At 43.5% G+C, this 14,097-nt stretch overlaps 1 protein-coding gene and 1 long non-coding RNA gene across 4 annotated transcripts in view; one reads left to right on the plus strand and one right to left on the minus strand.

The window, feature by feature from the left end:
- Positions 1-1,422: 1,422 nt before the first annotated feature.
- On the minus strand, positions 1,423-5,627 carry LOC140659984 (uncharacterized). 2 transcript variants are annotated; one of them, XR_012045298.1, is made up of 3 exons: positions 4,753-5,627; positions 3,743-3,916; positions 1,423-2,032 (listed from the first exon to the last, which is right to left on the minus strand). It is a non-coding gene; the product is annotated as an uncharacterized lncRNA (long non-coding RNA). The 2 variants fall into 2 exon arrangements; XR_012045297.1 differs by lacking the exon at positions 4,753-5,627 and adding an exon at positions 4,236-4,502.
- The window catches only part of SPECC1L (sperm antigen with calponin homology and coiled-coil domains 1 like), a 73,547-nt gene continuing 63,926 nt past the window's right edge, over positions 4,477-14,097 (plus strand). Inside the window, exon 1 of one of the 2 annotated variants that reach the window (XM_072880307.1) lies at positions 4,477-4,606. The gene's annotated coding sequence lies outside the window, so the exon portion shown is untranslated. Of the gene's footprint in view, positions 4,607-4,857; positions 5,112-14,097 lie in introns of those variants that run through there. The other variant, XM_072880308.1, reaches the window with a different exon arrangement.

A 14,097-nucleotide genomic window follows, 5' to 3' on the forward strand; every position in this document is an offset into this window, starting at 1 on the left:
TAAGAGAAATCTTGTTTTGGGCTTCACAGTTACGTATGAAACTTGTGGAATCCTGGATGAAACTTAGCTACGCAGGGACAGATGTTTCAAGAGTTGGGACATCAGTGCTAGAAGTGCAAAAAGAGGGTAAGGAATTGTTGTGTTGCGTGACTGAGAAGCACCACAAAGAAACAGCGAATTTAAATATGATCTCACAGCAGGACACTGAAATGTTGTCCTTTCTGTGTCTGTCCAGCAAAAAAAAAATAAAACTAAGCCTTCTCTTGCCTATGTAAGTTGTGTAGTTTGTTCTTATCTCTAGTATTACACGTGTTTATAATCCGTGAAGAATTCCAAGGAAAGGAGTTAAGACTATTTATTTAAATATAAATACAATTAAATTATATAATTAGTGCTAAATTATCAGGTGTAGAAGACAAACAACTTGTTATTGTTTGGATAATTTTGAATTTCATCAGAGTTAATACTGTTGGCATTGTTTTACCACTACCATGTTAGGGAGTCAGTTTTTGACATTTTATACTGCTGTTGCTAGTGCTTCAGTATCTCATAGTGCTCTGGTTTTGGAAAAGAAAACCTAATCCTAATAGTTTAATACTGAAAGGTGTTGAAACTGTACTGCTAAACATCTCTCAGTTTAGGCCCAAAGAGAGGGGAAAAAAGGGTGGGAAAATTGTCATTCTAGATTTTTTTTTAATTTTCTGAGAAAAGTGGTATGAAAAAGGGATCCAAAAATTGTATTTGGGGGAAAAAAAAAAAGTCTTAAGGCATTTGTAGCCTTTCTTTGTACACAATGTTAAATAAAATCTCCTGTATCTATGTTTGTCAGGTTCTTTTGGTCTTATTTAACTAAAATCTGGGCCTACATTAAACTGAATGTGTGAATTGCATTCAATTGAGTTTGCTAGAGGTATGGAATTTAACACTGGTGTTTCAAAATAAAAGCTATTTCATGTTTTACAAAGTAAAATCTATATCCCTTAAAATCTGGAGGTTAGTACAGGATTATTGCTGAATTAAACTAAAACAACTATAACGTGTAGAAATATTTACATGTAAGGTAAAGAAGTAGCTGAGCAAAACAGTCCATTTTCAGACCTGTATTAATCCTTTCGTAGGAGGTACTGCTTCAAAATGCAGCCAGTCTCAAACCCTGTAAGCTTTACATTTGTGTGCAGAGCACTTCAGCTGTAGTTACGTATTTGCTAAGAAATCAGCTCTGGCCTCTAGTTCTTCAAACATTGCATGAAATTAGTGGTTTTTGTAGGAATCAGTGTGGAAACTGAATCAGTTATTTAAATCAAGTTCTCTTGGTGCTTTATTTAAATCAAATATTTAAACTATTAATGTAAAGTACATTTATGGTTTAATATAATCCAAATTTAATATAATATATAAACCTCTCTATAATAAAAGGATACCTGCTTGAAAGCTCTCTAGCTGATTTTCATTCAGTGTGGATCAGAAAGATGACATGTCTCAACGGCAGTATCCAAAGCAGAGAAAAATGTAGCTGACTGTACAGTGCTTAAAACTACACTGAAATGAGATGCAGGTCAAGAAGAAAATGTACCATGCTTACCCCTGAATTGGGAAAAGAAAGGGAAACTCAATGACTATTATGAATACTTCCTACCAGTGGTGTATCTGTATAATATAAAATACATTCAAAATAGTTTTCAGATAGCTTCAGTGTGGAATTCTTCTGCAAAATGGTTCTCGCTCAATTAGAAAGCATACCTTTGTAGTGCAACCACACTGAACGGGATTAGGATGCCCCTAAGGGAGCACGGAAGGTGCCACGTACTACACCAGGCACTGGCTCCTACCAGGAGCTCTGCTCGCACAGCCATGCTCCTACTGCGTCAGCCTCTTCAGTGACTACCAGGCTGGCGCTTCTCAGCTGCTTCTCCTAGCTGCTTTGCCCCACTTGAAGACCCTGGGTGAGCAGCACTGCCACTGGCTTGAGGTGAATCGCAGAGTGCAAGCTTGGGCAAATTCAGCCAGTACACACTTACGGTGCACTACTTCCCTGTAATGAGAAAGAACGAACAAAACTTAAGGCTGGAGCAGGATGAGAAAGAACACACGAGCGCATAATAACCATGGATGTTCTATGCAAAGTGCTACACAGTCCCCTCCTGAGCAGGTGTCTTTTCATTTACCAGGCCGCCCTTGCCCTGCTTCCTGAGGCTTGGCCAGGCTGCCTTGAGGCAGCTGCTGCCCAGAAGCCCTGCAGGATACAGTCTGAGTCAGGATCAGCTGTACCTGCCTGACTCCCGAGAGACATTTGTCTGCTCTTTGTTAGAAGCCTCCAGTTATGGAGATTCTGTAATCCTCTTGGGCAATCTCATCCAGACCACAATCACAGTGAGAAAGTTTTCCTAGTAGACAGTTGAACCACTCTTACACATGTTACAGGATATAATGCTGCAATATTATGCAGGTTTTTTCAGTGACCTTTTAAGTTCCTGAACTAGGACACCAGCTATATGCGCTGTCAGCTAGCAGCTCGTTCATTAATTCACTGAGCTGAACGAACCACATTCTGTTTCCTGCTGGAAAACAGAAAGCAGAGCCCCTTTGTGGGCTACCGTGAGAAATACGTTGTACAAAACAAATGCAGACTTTTTTCACATCCCTAATACAGAAGTAATGCTGCTGATTGTCATTGAAATGACATTTTTTTTACTGATAAATAACTTAAAAATCAATCCAAAGGTAGAAACACAGAACAACATTTTGCTGAACATATCGTGGATCAGAAAACCTAGTGGAATGACATTGGTCATATTGTTAGAAAACAAACATCAGAAACATTACTTAAGTATAAAGGAGCCTTTCAATGTCAAACAAGCACACCATGTCTGTGCAACAGCCTTCCAGGGGAACCCCCGCCAGCTAACAACAGGCAGACCAACAGAGAAACGGATTGGGAAGGACATCTAAATAAAATGACTGACTTCGTAAGACACATAAACCGTAAATTTTTTCCACAACGTAAATCGAACTATGTTGCAACATCTGGAAGCATACATCCCCTCAGCCTTAAAAGGAACTCTGATGAAATCTAGATGCCATTTATTTCGATTTAAAATATTAAAAATTAAATGTCACTCAAGATAATGAGGGGATGGCAAATCATACCTGCCCTCACCAATCTGCAGCCCTATGAATTCTAGGAAGGAATGTACCTCAAGGGAGAGGCTGCAATGCGATCTCATACAGAAGCATTTCTTTTGACAAAACAGCTGAATTGCTGTTGGGAGAGAGGCTTTAACCCGTGGTCTTTGCTAAACAGAAACCCTGACGGGGAAACTTTCACAGGGATATGTCAAATCAGCACATTTTCTTAGTTACTGTGTTCATAGCACTTTCCAGCCAACGCCTGTAAATACAGACTTTGCTATACCTCCCACTAAAGCACCAACACTGTAATTTGGGTTTATTAAGTGCAGTTGCTTTTTATTCATGACAACAGTCATACGTCCTGCATAACGATGAGCTACAAAACCGTGCTTAGTGCAGTCTTTCAAAAGCAGCTAAAAGTCTGAAAGCTTGTGCTCACACGCAGTTCTTGTATCCTAAGAAGACAAAGCTATCCTCTGCAACATTTAAACAGTCTTTACTTACTTCTCGCTCAAACGAAAAGCTCTAATTAATCTAATATCGTACTGTAAGGCACAGGTTTAGGAGACCCACAGCCCTTCCACTCCCACCTCGGCTGGGTTGCGCTACCTGCCTTGTGCATGCTCAACGCTCAAGCCGGAGCTGCCCCTTCGTGCGAGCTCTGGAAAAAGCTGTTCGGCAGTTACGGCTGTAACGGTGACGGGGGCCGCCGCCGCCGCACGTTCACCCTCCAGCTTTGCTGCACACTCGCGGGTTCCCTCCTCAAGGTTTCTCTGAAGCTTAAGATCTACGGGTTTATTCCAGAAAAAAAAAAATTAAATGTTTTTTTACCAGAGCGAGACCCCGGCCCTGGGCCGGGGCCGCCGCCATCGCCCCGCCCCACAGGCCCGCCTCAGCCGAGGGGCAGCGCGGCCCCCTCAGCGCCGGGCCGCCGCTGCAGCCAGGGCGGGCAGAGTCCCCGCGCCGCCTCGCCGGCGGTTTCCCGGGCACCGCCCCCGCAGGCAGCGCCCGGGCGCCAGGGCAGCCCCAACCGGCTGCTGTGCTGTGCCGTGCCGCGCCGCGCCGCGCCGCGCCGCGCCGTCCCCTCCCCGCGGGGCAGCACCCACCGCCCTCTCGCCCTCAGGTGCGGTGCGGCGCCAGGCGCCTCGCCCGACCACGCCCCCCTGCGGAGGGGCGCGCGAGGCGGGGAGGTGGACCACGGCGCATGCGCCTCCCGTGGCCGCACCCTCCCCCCGCCCCTTCGGCGCGGGGTTGGCCTGGGTGGGGGTCGGCGCCTGCGCAGTGCGCTTGCACCGCCCGCGAGGGGCGGGGCGGAGGCGGGCGGAGGGGTCCCCGCCATCCCCGCGCGCCCCTCCGCGCCCCCTCCCCCTCCCGCCGCGGCGCTCGCGGCCCGGCCCGGCCCGGCCCGACCCGGCCCGGCGCGGTCCCCCGAGACTCGGGCCGCGTCGCGAAGAAGCGGGAAGGAGGCGGCTGCCCGGTAAGCGCCGAGCGCCGGCGAGCCCAGTCCAGCCCCGACCCCCGCCCGCCCGCCGGGGGGTCGCCCGCGGCCGCGCAGGCCCCGGCAAGGGCCTGTGTCCCGGGCTCCCGCCGCTCGCCCCGCTCCCGCCGGCCGCCGCGCCTCACCGCTGCGGGGAGCCCCTTCCCGCGCCGCCCGCCCCCGGGCTCGGCCTCTTCCACACCGCCGCCGCCCCCTGTGCCCCGAGGGGCCGCCGGCCGCGCTGTCACCCCCGCCGCGCCGTGCGCCCTCTCAGCCGGCCGCGGCGGTGACAGCCGCCCCGCTCCCGCCTCAGCTCCCCCCGCCCGCCTCAGGGGCCGCCCGCTCGCCCGGCGACGGCATCCTCTTCCCTTCCCTCGCTGGCTGAGCACGCTGCGTCGTCCCTGTCACCCATTTTGTGACTGTCCCTTCGCGGCGCTGCCGGCGAGAGCCGCCCCGGGGTGCCCCGGGGGAGGCCGGCTCGCCCGTCTGGCTGGGAGGCGGTGAGGTAACGGAGGGCTTCGCGGTTCCCGGCTAGCGGGGCAAGCTCAGGTTTGCCTGGGTTTGCATCCCACGGTGAAATCATTTGTTTCAAGCTGCTGGCTTGTTTCTGGCGGAGAGGGGTGGTGGTGTGTGCGGGAGCTTTCTGAGGAGAAAGGTAGAGTGCCTGCGCCTCGGCATCTTTGTAGCTAGGTTTTGGTGTGGTGGGGAGGACCTTTGTCTGGATTCTGGTTGCACGCTTGTCTGGAGTGCCGTTTTTCTGCATTTTTGTAGCTGAAAGATCCCACAAGTTCTAGTTTTGTGCCTGCTGTCTGCCTTCCTGTGCTTCACAGTATTCCTTCTTGCAAGCCTTACATGACCTGGTAGTGCCAGGGATGGAGGAAAGCAGGTTCCTATAGCTGGGCCAGAGTCAGAGTCGTGTCCTCAGAGAGAAAAACAATGCAGTGCTGATGCTCAGCAAACTGCACGCTTCTCTCCACAACAGCATCTCACCGTCTGTGATTGCATGAAGTGTCTGTCTGTGCTAGGATCTGGAAAACATAGCTCTTTTGTAGTAGAAAATTTATCTTGTAAATGGTTCCACAGGGTGAAAAGTGTTTTGAAGAGCCATAGGTTCTGCCAAAGGATGTAGTCTGTGCAAGCTCTGCTTACCCCAAAAGCAAACATAAACCTTCTGTTGCTGCTTCCTGCTTAATTAATGGTATGGACTTTGGCTGCTGAAATGTAGGCAAACTAAAGCCAGTGGCTGCTTTTAACACTCTGTGGATCATAATAGAGTTCTGCAGTAGCTCAGAAGTACAATTTCTCCTCCCCCCTCCAGCCTAGTTGATTGTTGTTAGGTAGTAGCTAACAAAAATGAAAAGAGCAGGTCATTGTAAACAGTCTGAGATTAAAATTGAGAAACTGAGATGGGAGTAGTCTCTTGTTTCTTGTAACGCTGCCACTTAATTTTCAGTTAATGGAAAAATCAGATTCTAGGCTGGTAGACTATGTGAAATAAGAGAAAAGAAAACTTGATTTTTCAGATATTTTTGTATGTCTGAAGACCTGTGTCTGTTTTTCTTTCTTTATTGAATACAGTACATAATTGTGGGGAACAAAACATCTCAAATCTTTTTAACTTATTGTACCATTTCTGTCAAATACAGTGCCATTTAGATAAACACTGCAGTCCACATTTTCCAGTTCTTTTATCTGCTCAAGCCGAAGAGCCGTTTGTTGACATGAATTTTGGTGTGACCGTTAATAAAGATTTGTGTTGTCTCTTTAGTAGTATAAAGGACTGTTTTATTAAAATTCGATGATGGTGGAACATCACAGTGGGCAAACCTCTGTGCAGGGATTTCCAGTTCTCATGGACTGTACTTTTTATTGTGTTTTGCAGCTTACCAGCTCTGCAGTATTTTCCCTTTCCCTCCGTGTTCTAAGGCAGTGTGATATCTGTGGCCTTCCAGGCATGCTACCAAGGGCGTCTTCGGTATCAGGCTTAAGCAAAGGTTTCCTTTAATGGAGAGTGTGTCCATAGTAGCAAATCAAAGAAAACTTCGGTGTGAGGCTGAGGTCTGGCATGTGATAGTTGACGCTAGTAAATTGTCGGCATGGTCACTAGCATGGCTTAGCTAGTGCCATCTAACATTTTCCTTAGCCATACCGGGGCATCATTCATAGGTGGCAAATGCCAGTGCTTCTCCAAACAGACATGGGACATGGCCACCCTTTTCTGGATGGGGGAGAGGGGAAAGCAATTTTGACTGTATAGTCACAAATCAAGCAGTGCAGGTTTCCCTCCGGACTGGAGAGCAATCTCTGGCCTGTATTAGTTACTAGTGTAAGGAGAGGCCAATGAGTTTTAGAAGTTTCTGTCTAAGTGCATGTTGGAATAATTATTTTTATGTTGCAAAGGTTTTCATTGTACAGAATAGATGAGGTGATGTACAGTTAACATTTTAGGTATGAATAAATATATACTTACAAGTAATATGGTGAAGGGAAATAAGTTCGTGCCATTTTTGCTTTACTGTTAGTATGAAAGAGGAAAATATGTTCTCAGAAGGTGGAGGCATGCGATGGAAACTCCTTAAGAGATCTTTTACTAACATACTTCAGAACTTCTTTTTTTCTTGCCTTGATCTTGCAATGTTGGAGCCTGTCTTGCCAACTAGGATCCAGTTCTAGGAGTGTATAATGCTATTAATGTGACTGAATCTCTATTGCTCAGTGGGAAAAACAGCATAAGAAATGTTATGCTTGTACTTCCTGTCTTCAAAAATCACCCCATTTGATCTTATTTTTAGTCTTTATACTGAAAAAGGGAGAAAAAACGGGTATTAGAAGCTGAGCTATATACTTAATCGTAGCCTTAAGTGACTAGTCACAAGGAACATATTACTTGTTTCTTTTGAGCTTATTCCAACTGAAATGATCAGAGAAGCCACCATTTGGAGCACTCAACAGTGTAATGCAGCCTGCAAGTAATCATAGGATACTGTCTTTTAACATAAATAGTTCATCATTAGAGTTTTCACACACACACGCATGATTTTCTTTGGGAAAGAGGACTTTTTCTTTACTGTAAAGGCACTACAACTTTTGATCTTCATCTTTGTAACTAAATGTCTCAGGATACCTTAATTTTGCAAAGAACTGACACTGTGTTGCAAATAAGTGGCAGAACTAGTAGCTTCCCAAATTACGGAAGAGTAATACAAGAATTAATTGTGAAGTTAGGTAAAAGGAGACTTTTTAAAGGGGATCAATCTGCAAGGTTTCAGTACCAAAAAAACCCCAATTTAGATCTAGCCATTTGTTACATATTAAAGGGTTGTAAAGTCACTTAAGCAAAATTTCAAGAGAGAAAATAACTCATTTTTACGTACTTGAAGACTTGGTTTGACATTTATGAAAGGTAAGACTTGCATAATCCTCAGTTAATTTTATTTTCCAGGACTATTTGCCAGAATGAAGCTAAGCTAATGATCGTCTGCAACTAACTAGTATATATGCAGTTTTATTCAGGAAAATAAAACTGAGCTTCTAACATCTAGTATTTAAATAGTATTAAAAAAGAATAAAGGTAGTATTGAAGTACTCAAGTTATATATTTAATGACATCAGCCTGAAGGTATTGGTATTTTTCTGATGCTAAAAACATTTTCTTGACTTTGGTCATTTAGCCAGTGTAGGATACGTGTTCTGCACAGGTACCTGCAGTGAATAATGATTTCCTATGGGATATACATTTTGAGGGGGTGGGTGGAAAGCTTGACCAAGAGGCTGGCGTTCTTAACACTCCTTGAAACTTTCTGTGTTCTTCTTAATACATTTCTATATGTGTTCTTAATTAAAAGCACACAGTGGTTTTGGCAGATGGAGCCTTCTTGAAACTTCAGCTACAGAATTTCATTGTTCTGTGAGGGTTGGTGCTGGAGAGGCTCCTTCACACGTATTTCACTGTTCATTGCTAAGATGTTGGCAGTCTTCATATTGAGAAGTCTTAACTGACATGGACAAGTTTATAAAAATGATCTATTAGAGCTTGACTTTCTCTGTTTAGCCATAGGATTTTTTAAAAAAATTGTTTATTTATTTATAGTTTTTACTGAGTTGCCAACTTGTACTGAGCTTAAAGTTTCTTTTATTTAGCAAGCTAAATGACACTGAGATTTGGTAATGGGTATGCATTTAAAGTAGCATCTGTTGTGCAGTTAAAAAACTTTCTTTCTTTGCAAAAAATGGTCTTCTCTGTTTCAGTTTGCTTTTCCTTAAAAAGTAACCAGCATTGTAAATAGTTAATGGCAAATATTTCCTTTGAGTCCCTGAAGGTCTTTTCTGGAGGAAAAGGAAAAAATTAAAACTGTTCTTTATAGACATGATTCCTACCACAAACCTGACTGCATAACTCTGTTCGCTTGAAGTTCTAGTTTTGCTTTTATTTTTTTTCTGTGACAAAAAGATCTTTCTTTCCTTGCAATGACAGAAGCATGCAAGGGTACCTTTGTCTGCACTCATTTATATCAAATGGACAATTACATGTCTCTTCTGGAAATGATGAACTTAGATACAGTTGCTGGAAGTTGTCATCAAACTATTATTGACTTACAATTTGTAAATGTGAGGTACGTCCTTGAATGTGGCACTGTCACTGGATTTGGCTATAACTGAGAACTTTTCATCAAGAATTAAGAAGTTAAAATGAACACTTTCTGTTATAAACATTTTCCCCCCACAACTGTTGCTATTCTTCTTTCTAGCCTTATACAAAACTACAGGAGAGGGTTTCCTCAACCTGTAAGTATGGGTATCCCTATGACTTTGAAACAAAATTTAAGGGTGATGTTATGCCATTCTGCAAAGGTTTTGATAGTTTGCTATGATAGATGTTACTGTGATTTACAACCAAGCTCAAATCTGCTTAACTAAGTGAGCGTTAAGGATTTTCAAGGATGGCCTGTCCCCCTTTCTTCAGTGCTGTGGTCATTGGTCTTTTTCGTCTTCCAGATGCAGTCAGTACTGTAACACACTAAGGCTAATGGAAAGGAGAGTGAAGCTGCTGGAGGTCCCCATGGCTTGCGCCATTCCACGGTGCTGCCAGCCCTTTGTTCTTGTCAACTCAAAATATGGGGGCTTGGTCCCATATCTTTGGGCCACTAGCTTCTTATATATCTTGGGTCACTCTCCTAACTTCCTTTTGTTTCCCGCTTATAGAGTTATCAGTATTTTCATCCCTAAAAGCTTGTCATTAATGGCAGGAATTGATTTGTATTTTTACATCAGTTGTCACAAAGAAACCAAAACTGCTGGTTATACCATGTGCTCCTGAACTCTATATTATGCTTTCAAGGTTTGATCTTCCATATGCTGATATTCTAGGCTTTGTACCTATTTCTTTTTGCATTTTAACTGTATGTATCTGATTGAAAGATACCCAACACTTTCAAATTTCTTAGTAAACAATATAAATTTTGTTTATGAAAGCTCACTCAGGAAAAATATTAAAAACATTTTAAATTATATAGTTCCAAGTGCGCACGTGAGATTTCAATCTACTTGCATTTCAAGTTCAGAAGTAAATTTGCTATATTAAAACCCTAAAATTATCCAAATATGCATTATAAGAACTTCTTGACAGTTTTCTGAAAATGTTTCTGATATATACTTGTAAAAAATAGTGTCTATCTACAGAAGAAAACTCCGTTAAGTCTTTAACTTATGGATGTTAATGTTGTAAGTAAAGGATACTTGGAGGAAAAAATAACTATAAAGACTTCAGTATAGCCTTTTTTAGTAGAAAGACTACATTTTTCCGGAGGGAATGGGAAAACTATTCTGAGGCCTTCAGCCAAACATCAAAGGCTCGCCACGAAACCTGGAGGTATAGGAGCTTCTCAAAGAAATATTGTAAAAGTGTTTCACAATGGAAAGTGCTAAAGTGTTAGGAACTTGGCATACCATGGTGATATCAGCCCATCAGCAGTCACATCAGGGAGGGATGCTGTACCGGTCCTGGGCTTTTAGTGCTTTCCCAGGCTCTGTCCCCGTGTAGAGTCCTGCATTGCTCCAACAACCAAACTGTCCAAGGAAACAGGGACTCCATAAACTGTTTAGTGATTCACCCTTTTCTGGAAGGCTTGGAATAAAAATGTGGCAGAGAAATAGTATCTTATCCTTTTCTCCTGGGAGAGGAAAAAAAAATAGTGGCTGCAGATGGGAGCCTCTCCATCCTGTCCCAAAGACTTTTCTCCTGTATGACTCAAATGTATGTCCTTGGGCTTCCCCACTGGGGTAGTTAAATGCTCCTCCCCTAGTGATACCAGGGTACTTAAGAAAGATTTGCATGCAGTTCTGTCTCTTCTCTGTCTGCCAGGCCTGAAGGACTTTAACTGGATGTGCTGCTGACAGGTCTTGGAGGTGCAGGAAGGTGTGGATCGGAGCACAGAATTCAAACCAATAGATAGCCAGTCTTCAGACCCTCTATGGTGGTCTGAGTGCCCTGTTTTGTCTTGTGTTGATTGCTTAATTATAGCACAGTTACCCGGTTCCTCATCTGGCTTACCATGTGGTTCCACAGAATAGTGTGGCTTGGAAAGCAGTGGTGGTTGGGCAGCAGTAAGAGGTTCATTTAAATCAGGGCTGTTGCTGAGTGTCCAATAGGCTGAGACTGAATTAAAACAAATTTGGGGCTATACCGTCTCTGAACGGGTGAGCCTTCCTTCTTGTTCACAGTCCCGCTGCTTCCTTTGCATAGTATCTAGCAATTATAAGGTGAGTCAGATCAGTGCTGATCTGACTGAAAGACCAACTCATCAAAAAATGAGCTATGATCTCTAGAATTGAAAGAAGGGAGAGGACTGAGGAAGGGGTGGGACTGCTTCTTTTTGTGGTAGGGTACAATTAAGTTATTGTCATGACTAGCTTAAGCAATCCCCAGCATGCACTTCCCTCCCCCAGCCTTAGCAAGGCTGGCTTGTGGATGGGCCATTCCCTTGGTCCAGCTGAGGCCAGGATGGTCCTTCTGGGGCTGGGGCTCCCAGAGCCATAAGCACCTGGGGGCTGGGAAGGTCCTCGGAGGATGTATCTCTGTATGCTTCTCCTGTCCTCTGTTCTTTTTTTTTTTTTTTTTGTGTAATGCCTTCAGGAATGTTGTCAGACCAGGTTGGTGGTGAAGTGGACATAGTGAGCACCCAGTCAGCTCCCAGTCCAGAAATCCAGGCAATAGAAAGTCCTCAAGTTGAGAATACGTTAGTCAACAGCTGGTAAGAACAGATTTGTCATTGTACCCATGCTGGAAACAGGATTTGGGGTTTTTGGGTTTTGCACAAACTGAAGATGTGATGGAGTGTTTTGGATGAACGTGAGACCTGGTCGAAGTTATTCACTTACCTCACAGGTCTCACCTGTAACATACTTGTGCTGGGAGCCGCTGGTCTAGCTCCTGAAATAGCACATTGCACGTCCTTTCTCTGTCCCCCTTTTTCTGATAGGAGCTAAGCTACTGCATGCCTTTTTTCTCCCTGTGAACTTCATGCTGCAGAAGCTTTTGCTGCAGTTGTTGGTACAAGAGTTCAGCTGACAACGTTTTGAATCGACAAAAGGGAAAAGGTCACCACTGGTCACCTACTCTAGCCAGCACTTTTGGGAACAGCTGTGCTAGAGACAGAGTACACTTCATTGCAATGATATCTACTAAGCTAGTCAGTTTGAAAAAAAAGGAAGCTGCTGTGTTCGTGCACCTTTTGTTGTGCTATTCTGCCAAATTCCGTGGTCTTAAAATTGTACATTGCTGGTTTTGAAAGTACTTCCCTGGCAGTGCAAGGAAAATTTCCATGTGTGCAGGGGAATCTGATTGTTGGTTAAGGCATACAGTATATATTTAGGGTTATATGACACTGCATACACCTTTGTAACTGGAGAGTTATTGATTTTTGTAATAACACTTACTTTAGAACATGCTTGGAATGATGATAGATAACAACACTTCCAGTTAACGTGGTTAACTGATCAAGTATCACTTTTTAGACTAGCTGCTTTTATAGTTAAAGCTGGCCAGTCCTTTGGGAAATTTATTGTGTTAAGTTTTTTTTTTCCCAGAAAACCTACAGTGCCAAAATGAGAGTTGGTTCTATTTTATTGGAATATTAACCTGAGGGGTTTACAGAGAAGGTTGAGATTTCTGCTAAGATTGTTTAAGCCTTTAAAATCTGACAGAGGTGTAACTACTATGCAGGAAATAGGTATATATTACATCATCTCTTAGTGCACAGCTTAAAATTTGGATGCAACTGTGAAATTTACCAAAAGGAGTGAAAAATGACAATGCAGCCAAAACCAGGTTTTAGTATCCCTCCATGTTTATCGTACTAATATTCTACATATTATATTCCCTCTTCTGTTTCCTTTATTATGTTCTGCTGGTTGCGGTTTATCTCAGCTTGCACTTTAAGGGACACACAGACTGCCTTCAGATATAAGGGTATTTTTCATTATGTGTATTATCAACACCAGTGAAACAAAACCTATATAATAGTAATATGGATGGCATTCTCATCTATAGTGTGGGCAGCCCTAGTTAGTGGGCGTGCTACAGGATACTTAGCCCACTTAGAATATTTTTTAATGAGCTCTAGGATGGATACCAATAAGGTGTAGATTTACCTGCTCTTTTGTTCTGTTTTCCAAAACTGTAATTCAAAAAGAAAAGCTTCTGAAGGTGCAGTCAATGTAGAAGTTAGTGCTGAGACCGAGTTATGAACAGTGCTCCCCTTCCTTGTGAAACAGATTCCCCATGCTAGGAAGAATCAGTTGGATTTAACTGATGAACAGTTGTTTTTTCTTTCCTCAGCAGTGGTTTGAAATAGCAGTTGTTTAAAGTAGGAGCTTGAAAACAAGACTACATTATTTAATTTTGTTATGAAAAGGCTTTTAGAGCACAGTTGGTAAGTTTAGGAGTTCTTCTGTAAATGTTCCTGTCACTTGTCTGGAATGTTAAGTATTGCAACCGTTACACATTGCTCCCAGCAGTTACAGCTCTGAAGTTTTCTCCAAAGAAGGAGTAGAGAAATTTAGGTGTTTAACAGCCAATTCTTGCCCAAAGCTCTGGTCTTTCCTCCTTTCTGTTTAAAAGAGAAGTAGCAATAGCAAATGTGGCTTGAAAACAGTGGATGGATAATGTAACTTAAAGGTAGAATTCCTATTTTTGTAATTTCACAACTTGTAATGGACAACTGTAAAGGCCCTTTTGAATTTTTAAGATAGAAAGTAATAGGAAAGTCTTTCTCTCTAAATAACTACCTGCAGCAGTTGTTCCAAAATTGCAGCACCCGTAAATCATTGACATCTGTGTATTTTCCTCACGGCATAAGAACGTAGCAGACACTGCCCTGACTGGAGCAGGGATCCATCCCACCTGGTGCTCTGGGTCTAGCCGCAGCTGTGAGCAGATGCCTCAGGAAAAAAAAACAAAACTGAAGTCTTCCCTCCTACCCTGACTACGTTCC

Source organism: Ciconia boyciana, chromosome 15 (assembly GCF_034638445.1).
Source record: "Ciconia boyciana chromosome 15, ASM3463844v1, whole genome shotgun sequence".
In the NCBI taxonomy this organism is placed as follows: Eukaryota; Metazoa; Chordata; class Aves; order Ciconiiformes; family Ciconiidae; genus Ciconia; species Ciconia boyciana.